Here is a 10,083-nt window from a genome sequence, read left to right on the forward strand (position 1 = left end):
TGATATTGGTATATTTTCACCTCTACAGCGCCAATGCGTTAGGGGTTCGGTTTCGACGGAGGTCGAATCTATAGTCTGTACAACACGCTCCTCGTCACCATCTCATCCGCGTAAGTGGGGTCGTACCAAAGTCCAGAACGGAAGTGGGACGTGCTATAGGCTCAGGAGTCGCATATGATATGATCGGCCTGATGTAAAAAAGAACTTTGATGCCGAAATACCAAGAAAACTAGCAACTGAACAACGACAGCAACAGCAAGCCCGCATTGCTATCCATAATCAACAAACAATCAAGATACATCCTATTTTGTAAACCCCTGTATACAGTAAATAAAATCCACGGTAGAACGTGGGAAATGGGTTGGTGTTACATAATGGAAAAACTGATTATGTAATGATTCATTCCACGAACACAAAATCTTAAAGTTCTGTACCACGGACCAGCTATTTAAGTATTTTCGATGGCCTAAAATGCAATCATTACTTTCAAAATGTAGATGTGGTTGGAGGATCGCATGCAGTCAAGGGCAGTTCCTAATCGGAGGTTGCGTAAGTCGCGAATGACAATGACGCTTCAAGTATAGATCTGATCTTCGACAAATAGATTCATTTACCGTGATACATTGGCTATATCATTCGGTTGTTATTGCCATTTCACTCACAAACGTGATAGCAAATCCACCCCGAACTATTTTCTGATTTTTAAAATTCAAAGTAAGTTGCTTTGCCCGAATTGCCCCCAAGTAGAAGTGGAAGTATGTTAAAAAAAAGATGAATGAATGGCGAATCATAAAACATGGTATCGGTCCGGCGTAAAGTGAACTTTGTTGTCGCAGCACCATGAACGCCGAATAATAGAAAAGTATATTCAAATGAACCCGAATATTTTCGATATATTTCAATATGAATATAATTTTCAACTGTTGAAGTTCTGTACCTCAAAGACCCTCTTCAAATACCGAATAAAAACAGCTCAAGGCAACGCGGCACCCGACATCGCGTGAACATCACGCGACTATTCGACGTCACGCGACCAGCGACGATGTCGCAATCTCCACCGTCGCTCGCGCAGCACCCACACTGACCAATGCTTGTCAAACATGATAACCAAACAAGTTTCGTCTCCAGCTCAAATAAGAGTTTTTGCACGTAGTCCTGCATGCCCGGAGCTCTCCGATTAAAAGACTGGGTTATCAAATCTGGTTTGTTTACATTTTCCTACATATACATTCCGTGTGAACGGGGGATAAGTATTTGGTGCCTGTTTGATGCAGATAATGCAGCTAATAAAAAGGACCAAACTCTGCACAAAGGTTGCGTAATTCAATCTGGAAATCGAAGTTGCCGATAAGTTTCCCGCGCGTCGAAACATATTTGTTACGTTTGTTTGGAGTGATCCGGTGTCTTTATCTGTACCTATCTTGCATGTTTTAGTGAAATCGTCTATTTACGGAGTCTGTATACGCAACACGAACGCTACCACAGCGAATGCCGTATTGCGACATAATTCGACCTAACGAACTTTCGTGTCGGACATGGATCACTTCCTGCAGGCATTTACGTAAATCCAGTATTACGGGGTTATAAAACCTTACCGGTCTACACCACGTTATTGCATAATGTCAGCAACGCTGTATCTGTTTGCTTTGGTCCCACTGGTCAAGCTATGTCCCGTGTTTGACCGCTTGGGAATCGAGTCGCAAATCACAAAGTCAGCATTCTATTAGATGAAAATCTGTCGTGATTTTGTTTTAAGGTGCAGAGCAATGCCGCCGCATATGAAAAACTGTGCGTCGGTCGTACCGTACGTTCAGCTGCAACAGAATTTGGAACATTCGTTCAGTGCTCATTATCAGTGGTTACCAGAGTAATAAAATTCATAACCTACATAATTTACCCAGCATCTATATTCTATAACAAGAATATCCTATTTCCAAGTGTTTTGTTTTGCATTTTTTTTTGTATTCGTGGTGTTTGAGCTACGTTAGATATTTTTACACCGGACCTGTATATTTTTATTTGTATTTAGCATCAATTAATGTCGTTTATAATTCAAACTACAACACTTACCTACTCTTCAAAACCACATCCAGTCCATGACTTTGTATCGTATGATAGAGTTGAAATTGTAATTTTACAACTCAGCGTCTGTGCCTATGTCGAGATATGATGCGGAATATTTAATGGAGTATCTCTTGGAAGCAAGCTCACCTTATTTTGTCATGGGTTTTAAACGTAAATATCACATTTCCGCGGTTTGGTTTCAGTTATGTTGGAGCCTAATTCCGATAACATATTGGTATATTATTATGACATATAGTTGTTACAAGATTTTGGTACCAACGCAAAAGACTCTCGGAAGATAGCTCTCTGTGCCGGATTATTATTATCTATCCCGGCGTAAGTGCCGTCTAATGATGTAAGCCGAAACACATACAGCTCTTCACGGCTATTTTTTCTGCTGCATGATTGAGGCCTGTAACTGTTGAAATATTAAATATTTTTCGCGATAACATTGAACGGCCTACATAGATTATAGACTTAAGCGGGACCTTTACCTACATATGAGCACACAGACTGTGTAACTACGCGACGGATTGGCGCGAAACTGCCTACACGTTATCACAAAAGCCGCTTTTAGTGGTTTAATCACACACTAACCAAAACACCAATTAAATCATTGACAGAGTAGTATTTGAGTACAACTTGACTTACTAAAATAAAACAGGCCGCTGGTAATTATGTCGCGACGATGTATACTTACAAACATTAAGAACTTGATACGGTTTCGCTGGCTTTACATTAATAACAGGCCGGAGACAACTGTTTAACGGTAACAAATTGCTTGATGTTGCAGAATTGCAAAACGGGTACTTTGCAATCCCAGACGACACAAATAGTGTGTTCGACCTCTACAAAGTAGTCTATGCCATGATTTGATGATATTATATTTGCAAAATTGTACATGACTTTCACGGAAAGTAAATCTTCAGTTTTCCCGCTATTACCTATAGCGTTGATACAAGGCTGGTAGTAAACCGCGATAGAACGACAGTTCCAATTTCGTTCTCGAATTGGAATACGTCTTTAATTTGTTATGTCTAATTAATTCTATTTAGGGCTAATGATTTGTTTGGAACGAATACTGTTAACTGTGTAACAGATTGTTATATTTGAGCTTTGCCAGACAAGACAGTTGTTAAGATGATCAACGGCTAATTTTACTATTTTGCCGCAATTTATATCACGGTTCGAAGTTGCCGGTAAAATTTGGAATAGCAGTATCGTAATCACCGAGCAAAACTCACGCCTTTCAAGCTTCGACGAGGGAAGTTTGGCGTGACTGCGAATACGTGATGTCCTGTCACTATTATAAATTTCCAAGCCCAAACTTTTCAACAATCTTTCATAAATTCCCATCGTGGTGCGCAGCCCAAACATCTTTCGTAACAAGGTTCTCTCTATACCCCAGAAAAGTTCATTCTGGTTAGTGGTTATGGCTTGGTTATTTTGCACAATTTGCATGCATGATTCCGTATGATCAACGATTGCATACATCGGAAATCATAGCCGCACTCACCGATATTTTTGTATAATAAGGGCTATCCCCGTAATAGAAAACACAAACACTGCCCGACGGTATCGATTGCGTAACAATGCGCGAGGAAATAGATCCAGTGAGTCGTCGCCCTACAAACTTCCTCTGTTTGATAACAATGCCAAGCGCTGACTTGCAGAGTATCGTTAATATATTATCGGCGTTGCACTCATTCGACTCCATGGACGTATTCACACCAACGTGGACAAACAGTCCTATCCTCGTGAAAAATTGGCGCGTAGAAGCCAAAGCGTCTTGTTAAGGAATTTTATTACGATACGCCGACGAACAGACTTGTAAAGATAGACTATACTGGATTTTCAAAATGCGCAACTAGAACTAACTAACTTTAAAAATTCCCAACTAACTAAATAAAACACGACTATCTAAATTCAATTCCGAAGCAACTTATCAATTTTTATTTTATCGGAACGACTTTGCACATGAACTTCGGTACAAGTTTGAAACGGAGTGGTTTCAACCCCAAAACACAGATAGTAGTAACGACTAGGGCAAGTTTTTGTTGCAGTCAAATCCGTGGAAAGTTGTATTTATTTTTCACAAAAGTTGCAGTAATATGTTGAATTTATTTTTTACAAAATTTGCATTAAAAAGTCTCATTTATGGTTGGTCAGGTTCCTTGAAATTATTAGGTTGTGAGATGCTCGAATCGATCTGTATACAAGGCACTGTAGCAAAACTAAGTATTAGCGAATTCAACAAAATCAATAGCCTGGAAAATTGACCCAGTGAAAATATAATTTTCGGCGGTCTAGCCTAAATGTACGTCAAATCAGAAAGGACCTTAAATTTAGACGACAGTGATAAAACCAAGCGATCTATTTCCATATAGCATCAAATATTTCCAGTAACAAGTTGGTTGCATGAAAAATCGAAAAAACTTGCAAAAAAATGTCATGAAAAATAGTTGCATAAAAAAATGGAGAAAGTTGCACAAAGTTGCAATATAAGATTCCTTCAAGCATCTTGAAACAGCATACTACATAACTTCTGAGTATTTAGGAAGCTGCCGGAAGCTGCAAAAAAAGTTGCAAAAGTTGCAAAAACTTGCCCTAGTGATGACTCTTAGCTTGGAATGGTTACGAGAACAGCACTCCAGAGAACACCTGTATCACGATTCATGTCAAACAGCGACATGTTTTCTAGTTGTTTGACAACTATTTTTTGTACATGCGCGACTAGAACTAGAACTGGACACTTTTCAAAATTCGCTACTAGAACTGCTCCAAAAATCGGTGGTTCGTTGATAGTGAACAAACGAGATTGGTAGTTTGTACAAGTATACAGACGTTTTGCGCAATGCCCCGGAGTGTACCGTACGTACTGTACATGTCTTATCGAGGCCTACGATACGATAGGCCCCGGACTCATTCATTAGTATAAAGTCCGTATCCGTGTCTCATCCGATGAGTAGAAGTGGTAGGACCCTGCCGTGAAACGAAAATTTTGTCGACGACGTCGATGTGATTCGTTATTGTTTCCACAGCTTTGCCCGTGTTCAATGCCCATCTAATCAGCCTTCATAACCACGATGGCAGTTATACAATATACAGCATCCGGAAGAATAAGCTGCATTCGGATTAAAACTGACGACGTGGGTCAAATCGGGCTCCTGATATTACGATGAGCTGACAATATTATTAGACGCACGGGTTGGTGAATACCTAGTTGCTTACTGAGAAATCGCGTATATCATATCATTGTTACTTAAAAATGACTTTGCCGCAAAGAGGGTGTCCGTTGAGAAATTTACAGTACACAATATAATCTTGAAGCTAGCTGTAGTACTACAAAAGTGGCAGTTGAGACCAACGAAATTTCACACCATTAAGATGCAAAAACACAAAACGAAATATCCGTGCACAAAAGTGCGCAACAGCATGTCCGATCACTGTATAGCTATAAGTATAGTATTATACTATATGCCGGTGGTTTTCAACCACGGGTCTGCGAAACCTCCAAATTTGCAAAATGGTTGATAATATAACAGTGTTGGGATCAAGTCACTACCTTCGAGTCACGAGTCATTTCGAGTCATTGCACATTTTGACTCGAGTCAAGTCAAGTCAATCGATTTTCAAAGGTGACTCGAGTCAAGTCAAGTCACTCGATTTTTGGAGGTGACTCGAGTCAAGTCGAGTCAAGTCAAGTCAAGTCACGAGTCAAGTCACAATTCAAGTCAAGTCGCCTTTTCGAAGTATGAAGCATGATAACGTCATTGCATATTGCTAGCTGTCTGAAATACAGATTGAGTGGTCATTGACTTTGAACCGATGACCGTACACGCAAGAAGGCGCTGTATCGCTCACATATACGTATAACTGCTAAACCTCAGTTTGGCCAGCTAGCCAATATATAGAATAGATACGAATTGATAAGATGCAATACATTACGCATTTACAAATCGATATGATACAATTCGAGCCTGCGCCAATGGTTGAGGACTATTTAAACTATATTCGATCAGTTTCAATAAAACAAGAAGTTTGGTTAAGGTAAAAACAGAGAACAGAAATTACTTTACTATACGAGTTTACGACCACGTGAGCTGTAAGCTTCGATCACATCGTTTGCGGTCAATTTATTTGTGAGAGAACAATGGAGGCTCAGTAAAACGCACGATCATTAAATGATTGGTCGCTCTCACGGGTTACACAAGCGTTTCACGAACAATCCGACCATATGCAAGATACGGTGATTTTAATCGACACCGATTACTTGATGACTTGAAATTGACTCGTGAATTTTGCTCCGAGTCACGAGTCAATCCCCATTTCTGATAGGCCGAGTCAAGTCAAGTCGAGTCATTTTAGCAAAGTGACTCGAGTCAAGTCAAGTCATACGAAAAAGGTGACTTGAGTCTGACTCGAGTCAAGTCATGACTCGAGTCATCCCAACACTGTAATATAATTTGTATTTTTTAAATAAGAGAAATCACCAGGCAGTTTCACTTCATAGCTGCTAAGACTTGAGGACTCTCATAAACAGAATGGTTGCTTTAGGTGGAATATTCTGCTTTGTAGGCTCATTTTAATGGCCAAATTGTCAATAGCCTACTTTTGCAAACATATTACTGTTTAGAGATGTTTTGTTGTTGGGGTTTTTGGAAAAATAATGTTCACGAAAATCCATTTTCTTCTGTGATATATATAACTGATATTCCAGAATAATTTTAAGATGAGCGGCTAGATAGAATTGACTAGGCTGGAAGTTATATAATCATTGAAACTCTTATGTTCTCAATTTTGGTGCCATATATGTTGCGATTACACCCAAACGTGCATGTCTCCGGAAGCGTTACGCGTTATTATTACATTCGCCGCCACATATCTTTTCGGAAATGGATTTTCGGCACTCGTTCGTATCAAATCGACGGCGCGGGTTTTCAAGAAACGACCGCGTATTTCAACAAATGCAGCTACTGAATTCGCTTTGAAATACAAAAAAACATACGACTAAAATTCGCACAAGACGGATGGCGGTTGCACGACAATTGAGCTAAATTTGAACTAAAACTGGGAGGTTCACGGGGGTCCATGACGGTACAAAGGGGTCCGCAAAGATGAAAGGTTGAGAACCACGCTGTTACAGGATATAGTTTACTATAGCCGGGGCCTTCGATACTAAGTCCCAGTACAGCCTTTGTCAGTCGGTGCAAAGCAATGCGAGCAATAGAGCATATGTGACTTACCAATTGAAGACCCCACCCAGATATGCTAAAGGTGTACGTACGAATTTAATTTTTCTCGGGATTCGCAATACATTCGGATACGATGTTCAAGTCACGACTGAAGGCGCGAAAATCACGTTTTAAATCCCACATATACTCGGTTTGTTGGGTTTGTTACTTATTAAACCACCGGTACAGTAGCCACCGTCGTGATTTCCCAGCAAAAGTGCAACATTGACTTTTACAGCATCCCACCCCTTAACGGGCGGTAAACTACGGTGAATTTTCGGTAGATATCGCGACGCAACTACACGGTCGCGTGTTTTGATAAACCGCTGGACAAACAGCCATCTGGCGAGATATGGTTGGATATTGACAATAATTGCTACTAAATCGCTCGCGATTTTATCGGCTATCGTGACACTTTATGACATCGCACGCATGCAGGAATCTTGGAATTGTGTGCTTTACGGCCGATACGGAATTTTACAGGGGTCGGTCAAAACGTTCGACTAACGCTTACGACTGCGGCGGTCAGCTAATAAATCCCCTCGCTGTAAACTACAAGGTGGAATGTTGTTTACCTTTCGAAATAACTGTCTCGAGGTCTAGGGAGGCGATATTACATACTAGGGATGGTGTGAACCTCTGAAAGGTTCGGGTTCGTGTGAACGCGAACCTTTTTGAAAGGTTCTGTGTGAACGCGAACGTGAACCTCGTGACGTCACGTGACGTAATATTGGTAATTACAACCCTACATTTTATTGAAGTGAGAGCCTATATTAATGTACACGATACATTGTGGCCACATAATGCCATAATGCTGAAGTACATATTGACGTTTTGCACGTCGCCAAATGTATCAACCGGGGCAATCAAATGATATATTAATCCCATAAAATAAATATCTTCCGTCGTTTGCCAACAATCTCGACGAGGACTTGCGAAGAATATAAGCTTAGTGCTTAAGCCTTGACGGTCTAATAGGCCAGACCGGACAATGTATTCTGAGTCTGAGTATTGCTACGTTGATAGTGTAAAACGGGTTTCCATACTAGCTACCGATATTACCCCATTAACAAGTTATACAGCAGTAGCCAACACCCTAATCGCAGGGATTTGGTTTTCATGATACAATAAACATATGAAATCAAGATTGACACAGTACACCTGCTAGATTTTTTTCATCAGACAACGACATCAACTTTATTGAATGGTTGAATAAGCATCATTCGCTGACTATACCTACTTGCAATGTATTTCGCTCTTAATGTTGTGTTATTGCAGGTCAAGCACACAGCAGAGAGTCACCAAATATTCGAGCAAAATTTTGTAACAAAGCAAGTAATATCTTTGAGATTGTCAGGGTGCATGCTCAATTGCTCATTTAGTGTTGATTTTTTTATGCTGCCAGCGCCATGCATATAGTGACCCGCAATTGAAATGCAATAGATTTCAACTAAAGATGTTATAATGAAGCGAAAATTGTGATATTATATCAAAAAGGTTCACAGTGCAGAACCTACCAAGGTTCGTTTGTGAACGTGAACCTCGAAATTTCTGAGGTTCACACACAGAACACGAACACGAACGCGAACCTCACGTTGACACCATCCCTATTACATACGTATTCAATTACTGTTGATAACCGCATAATGACATGTGATCGTTTGTTAACCTGGCGGTGTATCGCCACGAATGTTGTAACTTCACTTGGATTTAGTTGTATGCTTATAGGCCTACGTCTACAGCTCTGAAAATCAAAAAGTGATGAAAGGAAAAAAGCATTCCGTATCATCTTTGACACATTGCCTCACTTATTTATACTTATTCAATGACCGTGGTGTAAAAGGCCGTCAGACGATTTGCGACAAACTTTTTGTTGAATAAACAACAACTCATTTATACTATAGGGCTATGCAGAGTCGAGTGTCCGGGTGATTCGCATCCGACTCGGATGTCAGTTACACATCTTCCAAAAGATTTCGTGTTTCTGGGAGCATGGCTATCTCGTAACGCTAATTGTACCCATTGTGACAGTCGCTCACTTATTGAAAGGCCTTGTGCAATGTGCGTGACATGTTTTTCGATTCTTTCAGATAGGCTAACCGTGGTATCGAGGCTCAGGCGGTAGAACTGAAGCCTATGTCCCACGCAATATTTTCTTTGATAAGAGAGAGAGAGAGAATTCTTTTATTCGTCAACCATGAAATATAGTATAGGCAATGTCCACAAACATTCATGTCCAATAGTATACATTTTTTTAAATATTTTCCCAACTATATTTTACACGGTATAGACTGGGAGACCCGATATGACCGAAATCTTCTAGGCAGGAGTCACCCAAGCATATTGGCAGTATTAATGATAATATGAATCAATTACTTCTCTCAGTCGAGTAGCACAGCAAAGAGTAACGAAATAAACAAAAGTAAATAAAAGATAGCAACATTAGTGAAAGACGGTTAACAGTGTGATCAGAAAATAATAATTTGACCCATGTACACAGTGGTAATATTATTGCAGCATATAAAATGAAAACAACATCACTGTGGTCATGAGATATGTTCTTCTTAGTACTTGGATAAGATAAATTTGCAATAGCGCGCTTTAAACTTATGATAAGGAAGAGTACGGTAGATAGCTGGTACGTTGTTCCAAAATTTCACACCTATATGAGATAGGGAATTTCTTGACAGTCTCGATGAATTCAATTTAATAAAAAGGGACTGATTCTGTGAGAATTTTATGTCATAATGGTGAATTGAATTGGGGCATTGATAAAAGTTGTCGA

The sequence above is a fragment of the Botryllus schlosseri genome, chromosome 10, assembly GCF_051294905.1.
Source record: "Botryllus schlosseri isolate E-star chromosome 10, Bs_hap1, whole genome shotgun sequence".
In the NCBI taxonomy this organism is placed as follows: domain Eukaryota; kingdom Metazoa; phylum Chordata; class Ascidiacea; order Stolidobranchia; family Styelidae; genus Botryllus; species Botryllus schlosseri.